Source organism: Apodemus sylvaticus, chromosome 2 (genome assembly GCF_947179515.1).
Source record: "Apodemus sylvaticus chromosome 2, mApoSyl1.1, whole genome shotgun sequence".
Classification (NCBI taxonomy): domain Eukaryota; kingdom Metazoa; phylum Chordata; class Mammalia; order Rodentia; family Muridae; genus Apodemus; species Apodemus sylvaticus.
The window spans coordinates 88,382,931-88,406,877 of NC_067473.1; positions in this window are offsets into that span (position 1 = coordinate 88,382,931).

Genomic DNA, 23,947 nt, shown 5'->3' on the forward strand with positions numbered 1-23,947 from the left:
ATTTACCAAGTTAGCACAAGATACCAAGTTTAAACTTTAGTATGGAAACAACAGAAAACAAAATGAATCTATACACTTGTTCTCAAAGAAACACAAATGGCCAACAAATTGTTTGACTGTTTTTATTTTTTCTTTTCCCAATGAGGAAATGCAGCTTAATTCCAGTTTGGTATTACATTTACACTTTAACAAAGCCACAACTTCCAGAAAATATATAGCAATAACACTGTGGATAATGAAGAAAGAGAAGTCTTTACTATTTATGACAGGCATGTGAACTGAGGCTACATCTGTGGAAATCAGTATGAAGGTATATCGCAACCCTAAAACCAAAATGACTTCTAGTCACACCTTAAGGGATCTCATGTCCTAACATAGAGACACTCACACAGCCATGTACTCAATTGCATTCTTCAACAATGGCCAGGAAACAGCCTAGATGTCTATCAGCAGATCGACGAAAATATGAGATATATATATATATATATATATTACTTCCTGTCAAAGTGAAAATTCAGCTACATTATGAATTACGTATACTTAACAACTATGCTAAAATTAAGACTCTTCAAACCACCAAGTATCCAATGTATAGAATATTTTACAGGTACTTTGCTTGTAAAGGTAATTTAAATTAAACTTTAGGTTTGGGGGGCTAAACCTCATACTGTTACCTTTCTCTTTACCTAAGAGAAAAGAGGTTAAAGGTAGTTGAGGGCAAATATTTCCATATGGTATTCTCAATAATACTAGTGCAGATTGCACTGCACATTTATGTTTATGTTGGGCATGTATAATGTATAAAACTCACAGATGGATTTGGTAATTATGTTACTACGTGATAATGAAGTGACAGGTTAAGTTTATGTAGCTCAAATGATCTGATTCCAAATAGACGCATGTATTCACCAAGCATTCTTTCTTTAAATATTTAGAGAATATGTGATTACTGAGTTGCATATTGAAATATTAGAAAGTTTGCATTTTCTTTTGAATTTGCAATTCTGATATAATTTTTAGAGAATAAAAGTATCTTAAAATGGAATTACTGAATGAATTATCCACTGTACTGTCAGAGTCAAGCATAATATAGTTCCCTCATCCTAATATAGTTTCCATTTTTTCCTACAAAATATGTCAGTACACAGAGTCAGTGTTCTACATTTATTATCAGAGTGGTTTAACAGAATGAAACAGAAGCCTGTGTGGAGGACTTTGTCCTCTTTTACTGAAAGACCATGAAACTTCCTTTTTAGATTTTATCCTGTACAGGTTTCTTCTTCATAATTAAGAATTACTGTATAATTAAGTCTTGTTGACCATCTACTGCTGGGTCTTAGGTCTGTCTTTAAGTATGTTTTGTGTACACATGGAGACTAAGTTGGAGAAAAATAATTGTTTCTTTGTGTGAAGTTATAAATTAGGAATAGCTTCTGGGCTAGAGATGGGAACTTGTGTCTAGTCCCCGCATTGCATTGGAACTCCATCAGCCTAGACCAGTGCAGAGCCAGTGCATGCTGTCATAGTGTCTGTGAGTTCATATATGTGTCTGTCCTACTATGTGCTGTAGGCCTTCTTTCCTCAGTGTTTTCCATCTCCATTGGCTTTTACACTCGGGCATGACGGGGGTCTGGAAGTAGTTATGGGAGGGGAATCTTAAAAAAAAATGTATTTTCAAAAAAAGAATGAAAGACAAAAGAAAGAAAAGAAAAAGAAAGAAAAAACAAAAATATATATTCAGTTTCACCTTTGATAGAAGATCTATTACAGTTTACATTTCACAGCAATAAAAAGGAAGAGAGTATTTAATAGCTCCCTTCACATCCGACAAACAGGGTGCCCTGTAGTAATCAATGAGCCATGTAGGCACATTTTCCCCTGTGTGGCTTGCCTTTTGGAGCTGGATTTATTTTTCTATTATTGTATCTTTTTTTCCTATCTTAATTTTCCATGTCTTCTTCGTTTCTGCTTCATTCTCATTTGATTCCCTTTCCAACTTTTGATTTCATTACTAAATAATGCATCTATCCCCACTAAGGGCAATGGTGTCCGTGTGATAGCCACACTCCAATAACCACCTCTCCCAGACTCTAGGCATATTTTAGAGAAACCTAATACCACATTTGGGTATAGATGGTTAAAATCGTCAGAAACATTCATTCGTATGCAAATAAATCATTCTCTATTAACTTCTGAGTATAATCATCCATATCTCACAAAAAAATGGCAACGACTTTAGACTAAAATAATCTAAGATAGCTTTTATTTTTCTTTTGCTTTCATTCTAACATTTATAAAGAGGGAAATACGGTAAAGCAGCAAACTTCACCTTTAAATGACAGCCCATATTCCACCACTTAAGTTTATCTCTTTTATTACCATGTTAATCTAAAGCAGCATAAATTTTTATTTATAGACTAGCTTCCCAGCTGGTTGTCTATTTCCCTCTCTTGTGTTAAATCACCTCACAGAGTATAAATCACATCAGACAGGACTTCCTTTGAAAGTCTTTTATTGTATGTTCTTCAGGAAAGAGGCCCAGAACTTTTACCATAAGTCATAAATTTCTTTATTCTAGTTGGTCTTCAGTACTTCTTAAACTCTAATCTTTTCTTCTTGTCTCCATGTTTTTGCCACTTACCTGATTTTTTTTCCTATTCATACCTTGATAATTTAGACTGAGAGTTCTGTCTACCTAAGATCTTCCCTTCAGGTATTTTTTTCAGTACAAATGTAAACTATTTATAACATTGTTCAATATGAAAATATACCCTAATATATAATTTATGTAATATCTTACTAATTGTTCTAATAGGTGATAAACTCAATTAGAATACAGATTTAGTTTTACTCTGCTGGTCAATATTATAAGCACCTACTGCAAGAGTGTTCACAAAAAGAGGTGACGATTCAATAACTGCTACCTGAATATATTGCCTAACTCTGTTCCAGGTTCATAATCTACCAATACATAAAGTACTGGTGTTTATGGTAGGCATTGTAGAAGAACAGATAACCCTTTCAGGAACCTTGCTGTTATGAACAATAATTAGCTGAATGCATGAGAAAAACAACACTGTGTATATTTAAAAATTAAAAGCACAGTTACCCAAAAGTTGTCTTACATAGTTGAATGGGTAATTTAAGCTATGGTTAGTGGCTGGGGAGATACATGATGGGATGTGAAGTAAATCTGTGGCAATATATATTATTTTAAATAATCCACAGTAGAACCAAGATGATTCTGAGAAAATTAAATATGGCATGGTAACCTTGTGAGGTACTGAAACACAGGTAAAAATTTACAAAAATGAATACTTGACATTATATAAGATTTATTTAATATAATGTATACTTATTAGATTTTTCTTATAGCTAATATAGCACATGAATATTCAACAATAATATTTTTTAAAGTGTTTTGGAAAACCTTAACCTAATTTATTGCTGAAATCTAGCATTAGCCTAAAAAGTATAAATAAAATTTCAGCTTTTGTAATTTCTTGAGAAAACTAAGAAAAAGAACAAAATATTAATGTAGGTAGGGTGGTCTCATATACCTTTCATCAACTTCATCTTTTATTAAGCTGTCTTTTCCTACATTAACTGAGGCAAAACTCTGCTCTTTAATAGAGCAGAGTTTTATGGCTTAATGTCCTAAAGAACAAATCATTATTAACAGTGGCTTTCTGGATATACCTAATTAAAATGAAATTCAAATCTCTGACAATCCTTACCCATTAGAACAAAGCCAAAGAACACTTTAGCACACTTTAGGACACACCTTAGTATGTCACATGCTGATTATCTTGACATTGTTTGTCAGCATCACCTTAATATATCAATAAAGAAAAGCAGAAACAAAAAGAAAACAAATTCTTAAACATGAGGGATGAAAAGAAGATGAGAATATATTCTCATAATTTCAGTTTATGTAGAAGAGTTTTCTTTTAAATGACATATCTCATGAATAAAAATGCTACTTTATAGTAGATTGGGATTAGATATATATTGAAAACATAAAACCATGAGAAGTTACTTTTATATTATATTCAATTTTAGCATCACTTCAAAGAATAAAACATTTACATTAGCATTTTGTTGAGCAGGAGTGCAAAATGTCTGCCAAAATTGTCCTTCCTGTTTGGTTATCATCTGGATGTGTTAGGTGGCTTTGAATTACTGATGGGTATTTCATTCTCATGGTATACTATGTACATGAACATTCTGGGAGCACTCCCATTGAGTCCTGTGTCATACATCCTGGATCACTATGAGCATCTTACCTACCCACCTGATAGTGACACCCCATACAGGAATCAGCTTTGGGTTTCATGTTTTCAGACATCACAAATTTTCCTATTCATAATGGAGGGCAGGCAGCATGGAAATAACTCATAGACATCACTCAAAGGGGTTTGATATTGTTTAACTAGCAGCCTAAGCTGTCTCCAATCTTCAGTAGCAAGAGGAAGAAAAAAACACAATGTGCCAGATAATCATTGAAAAGTACTCACTTATTTATGATTTTGGTTCATGTAAATCAGTTGACAACTAAGGGGGGTATTGAAGGGAAGTTATTTTTAAACGCAATGAAATACTATTCTAATAATGAAGTAGAAAATATAATTATGTTTTGAAATCGGTTTTCTGTAGGACTCATTTCTCAGTGGAGAAAGAGGAAGAAGTTCTGTCTGTTCGAACTAAACTTGCTGATTTATCTTTCTTTCAAGGAGGCCTCATGCTTGACTTATGTGCTCTATGAATTTCTGTAATCTCCTGTCTTTATACTTTACTGCAGAGGGCTACTAGGAAGCTTTGATTCATCTGGAAATGTGTGTGAAATTATCATCTCAACTTATCTATACTCTTTTTAAATTTAATTTTAGGGTTTTTATAGATGCAAACAAAAGTTTATTATAAGCTTCACATTAGCATTCCATTCACTTGGTTTTCTTATTTGTTGTTATTGTTGTTGTGTGTATATTGTGAGGGATAAGTTGACAACTTGTGCTTCCTTCTACCATGTGGAGCTTTGAGAATTTAACTTAGCTTGTCACATTTGGCTACAGGCATCTTTATGCATGTAAACAACTCCTCTAGCATCCTCCAATTCACTGTGTAGAGACAGTGAGGACATCTCAATGTTTATTTGCCCAAATGAGGTGAATGTTCCTTTAGATCCATTCTCCTAGGAAGGAAAGTACTAAAGAAAGGTCAAAGGGCATCATCTGGAAGTCAAAGTACAGATATACTGTTCTGAATAGTATGTGACTTTATACAGCGTTCTATTTTTATTAGATATTTGCTTTATTTGCATTTCAAATGTTATCCCCTTTCCTCATTTTCTCCTCAAAAATCCCTTATCCCATCTTTCCTCTCCCTGCTCACTAACCCTCCTGCTTCCCTGTCTTGGCATCCCCTACACTAGTGCAAGGAGCTTTCACAGGATCAAGGGCCTCTCCTCTCACTGATGTCAACAAGGCCATCCTCTGCTACATATGCATTTGGAGCCATGGGTCCCTCAATGTGTAGTATTTGGTTGGTGGTTAAGTCCCTGGGAGCTCTGGGGTACTGGTTGGTTCATCTTGTTGTTCCTCCTATGAGACTGCAAACCCCTTCAGCTCTTTGGGTCCTTTCTCTAGCTCCTTCACTGGGAATCCCATGCTTAGTTCATTGATTGTCTATGAGATTATACTTTTGTATTTGTCAGGCACTGGCAGAGCCTCTCAGGAGATGTTATATCAGGCTCCTGTCAGCAAGCACTTGTTGACATCCACAATATTATTTGAGTTTGGTAGCTATACATGTAATGTATCCCCAGGTAGGACAGTCTCTAAATTGCCTTTCCTTCAGTCTCTGCTCCACACTTTGTCTCTGTATCTCTTCCCATGGATATTTTGATGCCTTTCTAAGAAGGACCGAAGCACCCACACTTTGGTCTTCTTTCTTCTTGAGCTTCATTTGGTCTGTGAATTGTATTGGGTATTCCAAGCTTCTGGACTAATATCCCCTTATCAGTGAATGCATACCATGTTTGTTCTTTTGTGACTGGGTTACCTCACTCAAGATGATATTTTCTGGTTCCATCCATTTGTCTAAGAATTTCATGAATTCATAGTTTTTCATAGGTGAGTAATACTCCATTGTGTAAATGTACCACATTTTCTGTGTCCATTCCTGGATTGAGGGACATCTGGGTTCTTTCCAGATTCTGGGTATTATAAATAAGGCTGATATGAACATAGTGGAACATGTGTCCTTATTATGTGTTGGAATATATTCTGAGTATATGTCTAGGAGTGATATAACTGGGTCCTCAGGTAGTACTATGTCCAGTTTTCTTTAATACATGAAAATATAAATGCTTTAAAACAATGTTAGGTAGAAAAGGCTTTACGAGTATATAGGTATCTTTAGAAATTTTGTGAGATAAATTCAAAATTAATACTTTTTTGTTTATTACTTTTAGTGTTGCCATTAATCAATTCAAAAGTTACTGAGTTGAACTGTTAATCTGTGTTTTGCCAATGCACATGTTTTGTGTTATTTACATATGTAGAGTCATATGAAGAGAAAGAACAAAATCTAACCTATAGCAAAGCTTCTCTTTGACTTCTCTGTTAACCTTTCACACATGGTAATTTTTCCTTATTTCATCAGAGAAGTATTTGAGAGACATTGCTTTGAATTAGCATTTCCTTCTAGTTCTGAAAGAAAAGTTGAACAATAAGCCATGTTGCCCTGTTTATTTGTTCGACTGCTTGACTCCTGTGGTGAAAGTAAAAATGTTTAAGTTTCTCTTTGTTTTAGTTTTCACTGAAACAGATTCACTTGAAATAAAAGTACATGATTACTTCATACTGTTTGCTTTCTTGCTGTCAAGTATTTGCTCTCATTTAGTGTAATTCATCTTTTGAAAGGGTAAAGAGAAAAGAATGGGAGTTTTGTCACCCACTTATGTGTCTAAGCTTCCAATTTGTTACTGTCTTCATTAAGAGCAAATGCCATTAATATAAAACCAAAATTTCCAATAGAAACTGCTTTCTAAACATTTTTCTGGTGACAAAGTTAACATTATACTATTATTTATTCAAATGATATGATCTTAAAATTCTTAATCTGCTTGCAATATTGTACTCCCATTGCAACTGAATTTAGGAAGTGATCACCTGTAGGAAAAGCCTCTGTGATAACTGTTGTCCTTCAAAGCACATCTTGCTATTGCCCTCCCTCTGAGCACTGAGACCATCTGAAATACCATTCTAATCTACTGTAAAATCAATGTTTTATATTTTGTTATGGGATATATGGAATAGTCTTTATGTTTGGTTTGTTCATTTGTTTTCTGTACTTGATGGAATTTTGTCTTTTTATGTCTTGAAAGGTCTTGAACTTATGTTTTACCCTCATTGGTTCAACATTGTAGCTGTAGTAAACATTTCACAAAAAATACATGAGTACTGGTAACCTCTATGATGTGTTAATTTCACTCATTACACATGTTTGTCCAGTAGAAGAATCCTGGTCATACAATAGTTTTTTCAAAACTTTTAAGTTACTTTGATATTATTTTCCATAATGATTATACTAATCATATTCCAACGAACTATGTTCAGAGATAGCCCATTCTCTTCATCACACAAGCCCTGGCTAAGTGTAATAATACTAAGGGTATTTTGCTTATTTGATTGATTGGTTTGGTTTGTTTTTTTTTAAAAAAAACTGCCATTGTGAAAGACTTATTATTTCATTATTGTTTTAACTTGAGTGTCTTTGATGATTAGTGTGATATGGAGCAACTGAAAAAATAGCTATACATCATGCTTTTTGGTTCCATTTTGTTAACATTCAGCATATTTAAAGATTCAAAACAACACTAAAAACTTAGTAGTAACTGCAGGCATTAAAAATGCTATTACAGTAAAAGTTCTTACATGGCTTCTGTTCCAGGGGCAACACTAACTTCCTTGTTGCTATTTTATTAGTTTAGGAAGACTTTTCATTTCAACAAATACAAGATTGTTCTTAGCACAAAATAGAATGAAGTCATTGCAAGCATAGCATTTTCTTTTGCTATGAACCCCACTTAGCAAAATTTGTCACCTATGCGATTTTGAGGTCATAAAGCAGGCACCTGAAGAAGGTGATTTCATTTCAGTTTCAAGCTGCATTACTCACAAAAGGTACGTCCTTCCAGCAGATTTCAACATATATATAGGAGATAAATAAAGAGATTATATGTTGTTGTGTACATGCATGGGCTTTTAATTTGAATTTTGAAGAATATCTCATCTTAATTATTTGTTCCCTGTATCTCAATAGACTTTAGAAAAAGTGAAAAGGAGTTTTGTGCTCTGTGTAAGAAAGTTCAGCAAAACCACAGAACAGGACCACTCTGTGGGTGCAATAAAACAGTATATTGGTGGCAAACTGTCAGGATGTCTCAAAGGAGCAGAGGCTCAGTCAGGCTGAGAGAGCAAATAGGCTTTATGAGATCCATGAAGACACAAAGGCAAATATCTTCCTCTTGGGGGAATCTTCCTGTCTGCATGGAAAAGTGTCCTCAGGTCATGCCCGCTGTGAGCAGCTCTGTGTCTGACATAATCAGGCAGATTTATGGGTAGTGAATCTCTTCTTGCCTGTGGAGATGGATTTATGGAGGAAGACAGAAACTACAGTTATCTGATAAGTCTCTGAGTCACATTATTTCTGAGGAAGGCTAGGATTCCCTCATGCCCTCCTAAGCTCTGATAACCCTTCTACTGCAGTGGGAACTGGGACACCATCTTAGAGGCCAGCCTTTTGACCTAATATAAATTATATTTTTCTTATTCATTGATGCTGCTGTAAGGCTACTGACTACGGAGTCATGCTGTGTGGGTCAGGGTGAGGACCAGTTTCAAATTAAGAACACCCAGTTTTGTTTTTTGTTTTTTTGGGTTTTTTTAGTCTAAGGTATCAAGATGCTATATAGTTGGGAAAACCCATATGTTATGAAGGTATTCATCTTAATGTTTCAAACAGGAAATATGGCAGCCAACTTTTATACTGATCAGCCAGTAGGGATGCTTTTCTCTAACATATCTGAATATTAACCTTGAGGAAATGTCCTTTTATAATTACTTACAGACTTACAGACTACAAACACAAGCAGCAGTAGTAAACTGACTCTACCTTAACTTCACAAAAGAAAAGGTTTTAGGCATAATATGAAAGCTTTCAGGACACTTGGCAGTACTTTGAAGAGAACATTCCAGAATATGCAAGATAATATATATATATATAAGTATAAGTAATTAGGATAAATCTGGGTTGAAAATCACTAACAGTTTGGTAGAAATTGTCTTCTGATCAGCTCTTAACTCAGAGAATATTCAACAAGTGCAAGAGTCCTTATGAAGTAGTGTGCCCAGTAGATTACACCTTTCAAAGGGACTGTGCTTTGTACCACAATGCCCATTGAATTCTCAGTCCAATATTTCATATTTTTGTTGTAAAAGCATTCAAATATTTGAAAGTGTTCAAAGACAACAAAACAAAGATTTTGAGAATTGGGATCATAAGGCAAGTAAATTGTCAGTAGCTTTCCAAGGACTTTCAATTAGTCTTAGTAGAATGGACAAGAAAAATACACAGGCTTTATATACTCCTAAGATTATAATGCTGAGAGTCTGTGAAACACATTTAACTTGGAAGCACACAGTTACTTGTTTAAAACATCCTGTCAATGTTTTTTTGTCTCTAAAACTGGATTACACTTCTGAATAACTGGAAAAATATTAATGAAAAGCTATTGAGAACTTTGAGCTCAGTCAAAAACAGTGCCCACTCTTCAGGCCACTTGCCTAAACCAAAGGGAAACAAGGTAAACTGGTTTAGACTTTGTTCTCATTGCCTTTTTGAGCCTCTTTCTTATAAAAAACTATGTTTAGATCTTTAAAATAAACAACACATTTCTTAAATGTCAAAACAGGGTATTTTAAGTCACATCCACCATTTCTGACAGCTCTAGGTCTACAAGTGTGTCTTGATGTTTGCTTATTTTCAAGTGTCAAAGAAGCTTTGTGTTTCTTTCCTTTCAATAATGTTAATATTTTTGACTTGTATATTTAAAATAAAACAATGGCAACAAAAATATAAGCTGATCCTCTAAAAAGAACTATGTATGTGCCTGTGTGTGTGTGTGCGTGTGTCTGAATGTCTGCATGTGAATGTGTGTGTGTGCATAAGTGTGTGTGTGTGTATGTGTGTGTGCACTCGCGCGTGTGCCGCGCTTGTCTGTTAGCTCAAACAGGTTCCTACAGAGATTCTATTAAGAAGAAATGAGAAAAAAAGCAAGCAATACATAACTTTTTGGTAGCATATTGATGTGTGCAGAAAAACCTTATCAAAATGTAATGACCCTAAAGGTGGATATTGATCTTTCTTTTTTCTCATACAATATTTCATTTTTGATATTGATTCTCCACAAATGAATGTTTACTTAAGATATAGTATTACATGTTAGAAAACAATGCTATGTAAAAGGCTTGCAGCCTTTGAATTCTTTATGGAACACACTCATAGCTAGCAGTAGAACACAACAGCAATCAATTAAAACCTATCTCTTTTACATGCTCGTGTGTGAGTGTGTGTGTGTGTGTGTGTGTGTGTGTGTGTGTAGTGTAGTGTAGTATAGTGTATATATGCATATACATGTTGGAACATTTATCTGGTAATTGATTTTTTAAAAATATCTGAGTTAGAAAACCGGCAGTCTATTACCATTATAAAAACTGGATTTAGAACAATGGCAGGCTAGTATGTTACAAAAGGCTATAAACATGGACGATTAACTACCCAACAGACATATATTTCTCCTCAGTTCTGTAGGCTACAACTTTGAAATTAAGATAAATATGTTCATTGGCATCCTCTCAGAGAGAATGTGTTGTCACTGTCTACAGCTCTATAGTTTGTGGTCTCATAATTCTAATCTGCATGTAACAATTTTATTAAAACCAAATTCGCTCTCACCTTAAGGACCTTACCCATACTGAGTAAGAGGCACACCAGTGACTCTGGGTCTCACTTCTCCAACTTCTTTCTTTTATAACATTTGGGAACTTTGTTAGGGCATGCTTAAGAGAAAATATTTTTACTCTCCCAACAAGTATCAATTGCAAGTAGCTTCTTGGTTAGGGATGGGACTATGTCCATACTCTCTTCAGTGCTGGAATTTTGTCTGGTTAGGACACGTGTAGGAATTGTGCATGATATCATTGTCACTGTGAAATCATATGTGTATCATTCCTCTTGTGTGTAGAAGTCATAATTACCTTGGAGTAACCAACCATCTCTGGCTCTTAGAACCATTCTACCTCCTCTTCTACTTCCATTCCTGAGCCTTGAAGAGTTTGAATAAGGTAGCCCATACAGGACTGAGTGGTTCAATGTCTCTCATTCTCTGCACATTGTCCAGCATTAATCTCTGTGTTAATCACTGTCTATTACTGCAAAAACAGACAAACAAGCAAACAATAACACAAGGCTTGTGATTTTAAACAGCTATGCCTTACCATGAGTCATAGCAGACAATCTATCAAAGAAAATGTTGCCTTGGTCAAAGTGACATGATGTTTATACTTTTATATTCCTACAAACACTATAGTGTTTATAGTAGCTCTGGCTGATATTGCTGTTTCGAAGCCATATCTGAAAGCTGATATCATTTTAAAAATTAAATTTATTTTTTTATCTAATTACAACACAATAACTGCATTTCCTCTCTTCCCAGTACCCCTACGTGCAAGCATAAACAAGTTTCATTAATAGTGTCAATTATAGTTTCTTGCCTATGGGATGGGTCTCAATTTGGAGCAGTCATTGGTTGAGCATTCCCTCAGACTCTGTCCCTGCACATCCTTTAGGCAGGACATATTTTGAGTTGAAGGCTTTAAAGCTGGGCTACTATTTTTATCCTTCTACTGGGTGTCCTTTTTAACAACAAGAAGTGACCACTTCAGGATCCATATCCCCCAAAGCTAAGAATCTCAGCTAGAGTCACCCCCTTAGTTCCTCTGGAGCCTCTCCCAATGTCAGGTCTCTGGTATATCCTAGAGACTGAACCTATTACCCAGAAGATCTTCCTTCTCCCTCCCCTGATTTCACCATATAAAATCTATACCACCCACTCCCTCCTTATCCTTTCTACCACCCAGTTCCCTCTTTCCATCAACTTTTGATATCTATTTTATTTCTCCCTCTGAGAAAGATTCAACCATCCTCCCTTATGCTTACCTTGTTATTTGGCTTCTTTGGGTCTGTTGATTATAACATAGTTATCCTGCACATTAAGGCTAATATCCACTTATAAGTGAGTGCATACTGTGCATGTCCTTTTCAGTCTGGATTACCTCAGCCAGGGGGTTATTTTCTCGTTCCACCCATTTGCCTGCAAAATTCATGATGTCTTTATTTTTAATGGCTGAATAGTATTCCATTTTGTAGACTATCTCATTGTCTTTATTTATATTTCAGTTGAGGGAAATCTAGTTTGTTTCCATTTACTGGCTGCTATAAACATAGTTGGTCAAGAATTAATAAACTGAAAAGCTTCTCTAAGTCATAGGACACCATAATCAGGACAAAACTATAGCCTCCAAATTGAGAAAGGATCTTCACTAATCCTATTTCTAACAGAGGGCTAATATCCAAAATATATAAAGAACTCAAGAAGTTAGGAATTGACAATTCAAATACCAATTAAAAAGTGGGTACAAGAAAGGAGGAGTGGCCCCTGGTTCTGGAAAGACTCAGTGAAACAGTATTCAGCAAAACCAGAACGGGGAAGTGGGAAGGGGTGGGTGGGAGGACAGGGGAAGAGAAAGGGGCTTGCGGGACTTTCGGGGAGTGGGGGGGCTAGAAAAGGGGAAATCATTTGAAATGTAAATAAATTATATCGAATAATAAAAAAAAAAAGTGGGTATGGAGTTAAATAGAGAATTCTTAACAGAGGGATCTCAAATGGCTGAGGAGCATTTAATTCATCATGAAAATGCAAATCAAAATGGTTCTGACATTACACTTTACACCCCATCAGAAAAGCTAAGCTATTATCTTTTAAGTAGTTGTCTCTAAGTCTGCAGAGGTCAAGGTGTTTGGTATTAGTAAAAGGAAGTCATTCTAGCTATTAGATTTAGTTCCTTTATTTCGTATAAATAACTGAGAGGGGGGAAAGGGAGTGGTTGATTTCAATTTTTGGTAGAGAGGAAATCAGTTTGATAATCAATATCTTATCTGAAGGAAAATTAACGTCACAGATTGTTTACTTGATAAATCATATTTATAATGAAATTCAAAGCAATTTCAGCATGCTTCAACAGAACCTTAACTGTTTTTCATACCTTCCCTGCTCAGAAAGAGGAAGTCCCCTAGTTTGTCTCAAAAAGAACATCTTGATAAGAGTCAAAAGTTTTCAGAGCGGAACAATTTATTACACACTACTGTAGACCTAGACACTTCCTATTATTTATCAAGCATAGTGAGTACATTATACCTTGATCCGACAGGAATATATCCCATACCAAACTATCTTGATGAGGATATGAGTTATACAACTTAGAACCCTTGTGACCTTATACTGTAAGCACTTGGTATTCATTAATGGGGATCTAAGTCACTTGCAACTTCTCTACTGGCTGTTTATTAGCATATCCAAAAATAAACTACATGTTTTTGAATCTTTGAAGACTTTTTTTTTCTAGCTACAAAACTTTGGGTTTAACTTGTAGTTAAATAGATTACAAATTAGGATACACTCACCTTATTCCATAGTTTAAATAGATTTGTCCTTAGGTGTGTGTATTCAAGCTTGAAAACCAAGAACACAGGATATGAGACAATGTAAATAATAAGCAAAGTACTTCTTATAAACATGGACACATTGCAAAATAGACTCATGTTAGGAGAATGAACTTTACTTGTGTTATAATTTTTCTGTTATAATTATGCACGAAAATGTTTAATTAAAGCAGTGGCTCTGAGCCACATATATTTTCAGGGCACCAATCCTACTGAGCTTAGTAGAAGTTAAAGAATAAGGAAAGTAGATGACTGCATATGATACTCAGTGATATGGAAGAGGCACACAAGGGGTGTGGAGTAAGGAGTTAAATAGTATTGAGAATTTAGATTTTTAGATTTGTGTTTCTCCTGTACTCAAGAGAACTAAACCTTTTCTATATTCTGAGCAAACTTTTATTCATCAATATGCTCCATGAGGGACTGCCAAAGTCATTTAATCAACTGCTATGGGCCTAGCTATCTCTCCATGCACAATGAACATTGGCACCTTTTGATTGAAAAATCATAGCACACAGAGATTTATCATATACTCTTGATGAACAGGAATTTCCTTTCATACATTTATCTTTGAATTCTGGAATATAGTTCACTTGCTATTGGAAGACATGCACATCCTTCTCTTGGGAACATGGAAAAATCACATTTCATTTGAAAGTAATGCCAGAATTTTATGATGATGATGATGATGATGATAATGATAATGATAATAATAATAATAGTTTTAATTTGATTTCTAATATTTTCTGTTTCCATTGTTCACATAAATGTATGGATTGTCTGTTCTTATATTTCCTTTAAAAAAATCTCATCAGAAAGTTAATATCTTCTGTCCTAATATGCCACAGCAAAGGCAAGTCTAAGAGATGATAGAAAACATGACATGAGAAGAAGAATAACATCGTTCTGATAGTCAAGTAAGTTCTGAAAACTACCTGCTCGCTGCATAGTGCATTCATTGCCTGTGGCCAATGCCATACATGATACCCTTCATTTTTCTTTTGGTGAAATTTTAAAACGTGATATTAAAGTATCTCTGAAGTAACATGAACTTGGAAGGGTAAGAGTACAGCTATACACCCAAATGTGAAAGACAGCCCAAAAGATGATCTGAATTGGAGAATAAAGTATATGAAGCAAGAAATTTAACTTGAACAAATAGTTCATGCAGATGATTGCATAACAATTATGCCAAGATTATGTCATTGGAAGTAGACATATCCTCGCTTTCATGGTGTTTTCTTCTCAAAAGAAGTGACTTTCACAATTCTAAGAAAACGCATGTTGTAGGGTTTTACTGCTATGAACGGACAACTTAACCAATGCATCTCTTATAAGCACAACATTTAATTGGATCTGGCTTACAGGTTCAGAGGTCAGTCCATTATCATTGAGGCAGGAAGATAGCAGCATCCAGGCAGGCATGGTACAGGAGGCGCTGAGAGTTCTACATTTTCATCTGAAGGCTGCTAGCAGAACACTCATTCCAGGTAGTTAGAATGAGGTTCTATAAGCCCACACCCATAGTGATACACCTGCTCCAACAAGGCCATACCTACTCGAACAGGGACACATATTCTAATAGTGTCTTCCTGGGCCAAGTGTACACAAACCACCACAAATCATAACTATTTCCATAGAATATTTGCACATATCCTCATATAATTATTGTAACAATACTGCTACCATATACTATCCTTTTTGGACTCATGTCATTCTTTATGACAATGTTTTTCTCTACTCCTTCATAACACTAGAAACTGTCAGCATCATGGTTTAAACATAAAATTTCCTAACAAACTTAATTTTATTCAGTATTGTTCAGATGAAGTAGGTAAATAAAAAATCATGCGAAAGCCTAAATACAGTCATGTTGATATTCTAAGCATCCATCTCCAATATGGTGGTTTGAACTGTTATCAGCTTTATTAATCCTCCTTAAACTGAATTTGTGGTCATAAACTCATTAATAAAAATACTGTGTTCTTATAAGCGGGAGAGTTCTTCACATTGTGATAAAACCAATGTTAACATTTTTCAGAAATCTGCTGAAGTACATTTCATTATAATGCTTGTTTCTGTTACAATCTTTAGTTAGAGCTCAGATTTGAATTGAACACATTTGTTCATTCTTCATTTCCAAATTCTTCACTTCATTTCCAAATGTTTGCAGAGTTTTGGAAGGCATTCTAAGCCATTTATTCAGAAAACTTGAGAAACTAGTAAATAAAACCTGAAGCTCCACCTTCTAAAAGTTACTGGAGGGGAAAAGGAATAGACAGACATATATATATATATCAATAAATAAAAGGTTCTAGTAGCTAAATAGATATACTAAAGGAATAAATTAATAAAAGCAGATGTGGAACATTTGGCTTACAAATTTTAAGATACTTTTTTTTTCAGTGAATGAGTAACAAATACTTTAATAAATTTAAGACATCTTAAAAAATACTTCAAGGAGGGGGAAGTTTTACTCTGAAACTATGGGAAGGTTAGCCAAAGTTTCTTCTTGATAGAACTGTGTTAAAGTCAGGAGGTAACTCAGGGAGTTGAAATCTGGACTTCTAGACAAAGGTCAATCCCAACAATAAGTGTTTGACTGATTTCATTACAACATATAAAGGTAGCACTGCTCATTTGAGTCCGCTTAATCCTTGTAATTATTGAGCCTTGACTTTCTGCCTTGAGATAGTATGGTGTAATTTCCATATATTTTCTTTTCGTATTGTGTATTTTCAGTTTTTCTCTACACCTCTAAGGCTGAGCTCTCCTTAGTTATGCTTCACATTTGTTCTTCCACAGACACAGTCTGCAGCATCTAGGAGCAGTTGCATGCAGATGTGAATGAGCATCTGCGTGCAGATGTGAGTGACCTCTCCTCTAATGATTTCTTTGCAGTTCCATTTCCTATGATGTACCCTTTCAATTAAAAACATAACTAGCTGTAATCCCATTTTTTAAGTTTATAAATTGAGTTTCATAGAGAAATACTAGGAAATTCATTTCCACATACTGCTTCTGATAAATCATCAGGATTTGATTAAATTAACTCTGCTCAATAAATACTTCATTACTGAGTCAAAGAGGTGGAAACATTTTTCTTGATTAGCACCATTTCCTTTCCAACTGGATCATGTAAAACTGCAAGTTCATGCCTGGCTCACCAGAGTGCAGTATGTGATGTTAGAATTCACAGGAAATGAACATTGTCAGAACACCAGCTGACAGAGGATTCCTTATAAAAATGAAGAGTTTTCACATTTACAGATGATTCACCTCTTTTAATAGACCAGGAAGCTGTTCTTCATTCCGAACTCTCACACATCTTTCCAGTACAATTGATTTTCATTACTTAGCAAATTTGTCCTCTTGAGTGACAATAGTAGAGTTTAGTCTATCTGAAAGTTAAGGCCAATCAAGGGGAATTTTCTACATTAATAAGAAGGAATAAGTGAAAGTTATGTTGTGTAGCCGTGGATTTTAGAATCTTGATTCACCGAAAGGAAAGGAAAACTATAAACAAGTTTTGAGATCAGTATTTTTAACCTTGTCATGTAGTTTGGTTAGTTTCTGTTTAACTACTATCATTTTATTTTATAGGTCAGCCTACAAAGGCCAGTTAATTTGATCTGAGACCCCCTGCGCAGCTAGTAGAGAGAAAAGACATGCCCTTTATAACCATCTCTAGTCTACACATCCTGCAGTTTCTAGTCTCAAACAGGCAATCCACAATAGTAATGACCTAATGTCTTTTCTTAGTGAATTTTCTTCTGATTTCTGTTTTGCTGAGTTATGTCACCATTAATTGTGATCATGAACAACAGCCAGTAATTATAAATAATTTAAGAATTTATATCTTGTGTGTCTGAAACTTTGTCATGGCCTACACTTGAACTCCCTTCAGATGTTCGTGCCGTACCATTTGGAAAATTGAAGACTATAGAGAGTACTGATTGTAGGTTAGCCATAAACAGTCGTGGATTTCTTAATTACCAAATGCATTGGAATGCTAAGGTTTTGTTTTTTTAGGAGTGTTTGAGATGTTTAAAATGAGTTTACATAATTCTTTATTTCTCATGAGATAACTCTTTCTTGCCATTTTACTCTTTTTGGAAATGCATTGATATAGCTTTCCTACAAAGCTACTTTTCCATTTTAATCTTTCAAAATTAAATTGTATTAATAATTATTTATCCAAATGTGTTGTCTTTCTGGAGTTGCAAATACATTTGAATATAAACCTGACCACACACACACACACACACACACATACACACACACACACACATACATACACACATACACACATACAATTCCCCCACCATACACTTTTTCACTTCATCTTATTTTTGTTTTGATGCCCAAAATAATATTAGTAACTTTATGTTGTCAAAGAATCCCTTCAGTGGTACCCTATATCTGAGCAATTACAGTTCTTGCCTCTAATCACACATATGCCCTTCAATTTTTATTGCTCAAGAAACTTGTCTTTCTGTACAATAGTCAAGTTCAGTCCTTGTGGAAATCAAGGTCAATGTTCCACACTCAGAAGTAGGAGAATGAAAAGCTGAGTTGCTGTACAGTCATGATCTTTGGAATCTTGATAAAATAAAGAGAAATATAGAATTCAGTCTAAAAAAAAAGAACTCAGTCTAAATATTTTAAACAATCTTTAATATCTTAACCATTAAATGTTTTGTATTATTGTTGGGTTAACATCCATCTTCTTTACAAAAGTAGAACTCTTTCACTAGAAGAAATACAAATTTTTCTTCACTATTTTGTGGTTACTATTATGGAATAAGTAAGTGAAGATTGAAATAAGAAATGAATGAATATTAAATACTTGAATGAATTATTGAAAAAGTCAATGACTTCACAATCATTTGCAATAAAAACAAATTTCTATATGTGGTTTGCCCTGAGCAAGGTTACAAATTTGCTGACTGTTTATATGCACAAAGAAGAGTAGAATCTTTTCTTATAAATATTCGGCAGTTTTTCATTAATTTTGTGCCTCATTAAAAGAAGTTGTTCAAATAACTTTTCTTTTAAATTAATCAAAATTAATAATTTAATAATTTATTGCTATGTCTTTATAAACCCATCCATTTCACATCACATAGCTTCCCTAAATTTACGTTTAATGATTGTCATTTTCTATGATTTTGAAAAATATATGCTAATATTCTTAAATATTTTCTAAAATAGTGGTTTTTGAACTCATATTTAAAGACTATAGTTTTATTATATTCATTTTCATTTTCCTCTGTTGTAATATTCAAAATAATACACATTAGTTATTTAATCAAAACCTTTACATGACTGAGAAAATGAAATAATGTTAATTTAAAAATATTATTATTAATCAGTTTTTTCAAGTTGTTATACTTTTAGCCTATATATATATATATATATATATATATATATATATAGGCAATTTTCAGCACAATTTCTTTTTGTCTGAAAAAAATATGTATGGAATATTCCTGACAGCTTTAGCTCACATGGAGACTAGTAAATATGCTAAATGAGCAAAGAAAATCAAGGTAGCATGCTCATCTGAAAGTCTCACTGTATAAATCAATTAAACATGTTCCTTGATCAAGCGCTTGCAAGGATAGCAATAGAAACTGGAGCCAGTAAGAGGCTGGAATGGAAAAACAGACTTGTATCATAATGTCAGAATTTTTTTTCTTTAAAGATACAAAAGTATCAGCCAGGTGATACAAGAAATAATGAGAAATAATTGGCAAACTGGATTAAATATCAGCAGTTGGTAAACAATCCCACAAAAAGAAATTTCCATTAGACTTGAGCAGGCACCAGGGAACTGGTCTCAACTTTGTCCAACAGGAAGAAATCCAAACAGGCAGGAAGGGCAAGCTACCTGGCAGTAATGACAGCAGGTGTTTGGTGAAAGTCCAGAAGGCCTTTTCAAGGCAGATAAACAGATGGTCTCCATTGTGAGTGGGGGAAGCACAGCCTCTCCCCCAGGGTATCACCTGCAGGGCTTATTTACAATGCAGATTCCTGGAGTTTCTGATTCTGAACTAGCACTCAAAGCAATTGTGATGTCCTGATCTATTATCTTCAAAATACTAAAAGATTAAGACACATCAAATTTCTTTTTTTGAGGTAAATTAAATTTTTAATAGTCAGTGTTCATATGTTATCCATTAACACACAAAGTTAGAAAATTTAATATTCTTCTACATAAAGAACACAAAAATGAATGAATTTAAATTTTTGAACACATTTTCTTTAGGAAACAAACAAGCAAAACAAAAGAAAAAACAACCCCCTCCTTATTATCCTTTACTTAACCACCCTACTGTCTAAAATGTCAAATATGTAGTCCTCAATATTCTAGTACGGTCAGCTTTGCATAAATGTCTTAAATGTAGCAAGCAGTATGGAAGATTCAATGGCCTATGGCAGAAAGCCTTGTGTGTCTTTTTTGCCTAGAACTCAATTTTCCTGAGATTGAACTGCCTTAGAAGCCAGCCACTCTAGTTTAATGTCTGTGCCATCCTGCGGGCACATTAGGTTTCTCTTCATCTAGTTTTCCAGAACTGCTTAGAAACTCATTATAAATAATATCACTGACGTTTTTAACGTTGTTTTCAAGATTGTTGTTTTTTGTTTGTTTGTTTGTTTGTATTTGTTTTTTTTGTCAGATTACTTTTTTTCATTCGATATATTTTTTATTTACATTTCAAATGATTTCCCCTTTCCTAGCCCCCCCCCCGACTCCCAGAAAGTCCCATAAGCCCCCTTCTCTCCCCCTGTCCTCCCACCCAACCCTTCCCACTTCCCCTTTCTGGTTTTGCTGAATACTGCTTCATTGAGTCTTTCCAGAACAAGGGGCCACTCTTCCTTTCTTCTTGTACCTCATTTGATGTGTGGATTATGTTTTGGGTATTCCAGGTTTCTAGGTTAATATCCACTTATTAGTGAGTGCATACCATGATTCACCTTTTGAGTCTGGGTTACCTCACTTAGTATGATGTTCTCTAGCTCCATCCATTTGCCTAAGAATTTCATGAATTCATTGTTTCTAATGGCTGAATAGTACTCCATTGTGTAGATATACCACATTTTTTGCATCCACTCTTCTGTTGAGGGATACCTGGGTTCTTTCCAGCATCTGGCGATTATAAATAGGGCTGCTATGAACATAGTAGAGAAAGTATCCTTATTACATGGTGGGGAATCCTCTGGGTATATGCCCAGGAGTAGTATAGCAGGATCTTCTGGAAGTGAGGTGCCCAGTTTTCGGAGGAACAAGTGAGGTGCCCAGTTTTCGGAGGAACCGCCAGACTGATTTCCAGAGTGGTTGTACCAATTTGCAACCCCACCAGCAGTGGAGGAGTGTTCCTCTTTCTCCACACCCTCTCCAACACCTGCTATCTCCTGAATTTTTAATCTTAGCCATTCTGACTGGTGTAAGATTGTTGTTTTTAAAGTGCCTTGCTTTGCATGGAGAACCCTAAGTCGAGTGATATCCCCAAGATAATTCCTGACCTGACCCTGTGTTTTTTTTTTTAAGTTTGCATTTAATTATTTAGCATCTATAAAACTCAAAATAACACGTTATTCTCACTTTGTTTATTAGATTTCCTTTTTCATAATCTGAGAAATATATGTCTCATGACAATTAGAAATACATCTTTTTCCACTGCTTGTTGCATTCAGCAAAAATTTCACTTTGTTTATGAGATGTAGTTGGCCAAATGAACAAATCACATGTTGTCATGGTTTGAACTGGAATGGCCTCTATAGACTCATGTATTTGAATGCTTGGCTTATAAGGAGTGGCACTCTTAGAGGGGAAAAAAGTCACTGTGGAGGCAGATTTTGAGATCCTGTGTGCTTAAGCTTTATACCTGGAGTGACTCACAGTGTCCTTCTACTGCCTTTGCATCAAGATATAGAATTCCCCGTTCCTTCTCCAGCACCATGTCTTCCTGAATTCCTCCACCATGGCAATGGAGTGAACCTTTGAAAGTATAAGCCAGCCCCAAATGTTTATCTTTGTGGCCATGGTTGCTGTGTCTCTCCAGAGCAACAGAAACCCTACCTAAGACACATGTTGAAAACATTTGATCATTTAAATTTCTAAAGAAATAAAAGCATTTTGGATGAAAGTAATACAGGTAGTAACACTTAGATATAAAATAATTTTAATATATTGTTATTAACAGATAAACAAAAACCTTAAAATTTATGGTCAGTGATATCAGGTAATGATGCCTTCAGCTGTAAAATCTGCACAATAATTTAACCCATGACATCTTTGAGTCTCAATCTAGAGCTGGCAGAGGGCCTCACTGATAGCAGTATGTTCCTGAACCTTTCTCCATAGAGCTTTCCTACAAAATTAATTGGACTGGAGAAATGCATGAGACCTTGGTAGACACAAAGGACTACCATTTGTCAAGTGAGACTACTTTCTTGCTAACTCCCAAGGTGCTAAATAAATTGGTAATGGTCTCTCCCTTGGTTTTGCTATGGCATTAGTAAATGACCATTTTTTTTTATCCTAAGATATGGCAATTTTATATTCAAGCCTATGCCTATCAGTTCCAGACAAGGAAAATAATGTTCCAAACTTTCTTTGGGAAAATGAGGCCACTAGACAGCAGTTATCCAACAGTTTATTGTTTGGAAACAGACCTGGGCTCCATCCAAATAGAAACAACTAAAGACAGAAAGAATTGTATTATCAACAGCTACAATTACTAAGTATAGGAAACAAGTATCTGAAGAAGGAAAAAAAGGTTTCTTTTGTTACTACTGCTATTGATTTTTTAGCACAAAGACCCATTCCATCAACATACTCTGGTTAAATAAAAACATCTTCAGTACATTTCTACAGATACCATTCCCAAAAAGCTTTCACTTGACTTGTCTGTAAGCCACACGGGTAAACTTTGGACCAAATCTATTATCTGTGTTTTCATGTTCCTGAATCTGTGCTACAAAGCACACAGACAGCAGTCCCCTTCCTTCTCAACCGACAAGGGAGAACAGATGGAAGACGTGACTAAGCATTTATACCTCCACTTGTTTTTTCCCAGAATCAAAGTAATTAATTTAGTGTGAGAGATGAAGTTGTTTATTGACGAGGCGATTAAGGATCATTGCAGAAGTGAATGCCTATTTTCAAAATCTCTAAATTTTCTACATTTAATGGGTGGCTTTTGATTTGTTTTATTTAATATCATTATGAGCACATGTGTGTGTGTGTGTGTGTGTGTGTACTATAGGTGTGGGCTCATGGTATGTCAGCAGAAGTTAGAAGAAACATTTTGTCTCAGCTTCTCCCCTTCCAAATTTACTGGAATCCTGGGACCTAATTCAGGTTGTAAAGTTTGGTGGAATGGACCTTTTCCCATTGTAAAGGATAAAGCTCATCCATTGTGAGCTACCTAACAAGCGCTTATTTTCAATTTTGCTTTACCATAAAAAATGAATAAAAATTAACACAACTGTTGTAACACCATAAAGATTATTGGAACCACTTATTTTAGATTTTAGTAAAACTTCTCTGAATAATTTATGAAGGATAGTTTAAAAGTTAAATATTTAAGTGATGATTAAACTCTTTCAAACAAAATATGCTATCTCAAGACAAGATGAGGAAAATTGTATTTTATATTTACTATTGATTAGCATAATAACCTATATCCTAATTTATGAAGTTTATTATACCTTCATATTATATATATTAAAAGATTTATTTGTAAACATAGTAAAGTTTAAATATCAATAGCAATTTCAAAATACTAATGTTATATCCATTGATTTTATTAAGCATTGCTATATTTTCAAATAATGTTGTTAACAATAAGAACAACTCTAATTTTATGGTGTTTCTGTTATTTGGAGTAAAATTTTCTAAGTGGAATCCAGGACACAACATAGTTGAAAAGGCTCAAGCGTTTTCTTGAGAGGTTTGTTTTTTAATGTTGCTCTTTAGAATGAAGTTTGCTCTATTTAGATTTGCGTCCTTGTCCCTGTCAACAGGTAACTCTGTGTCTTAATCAGCAGTCTTAAATGTCTCACTGTTCTGAAAATAGAAAATCCAAAACCC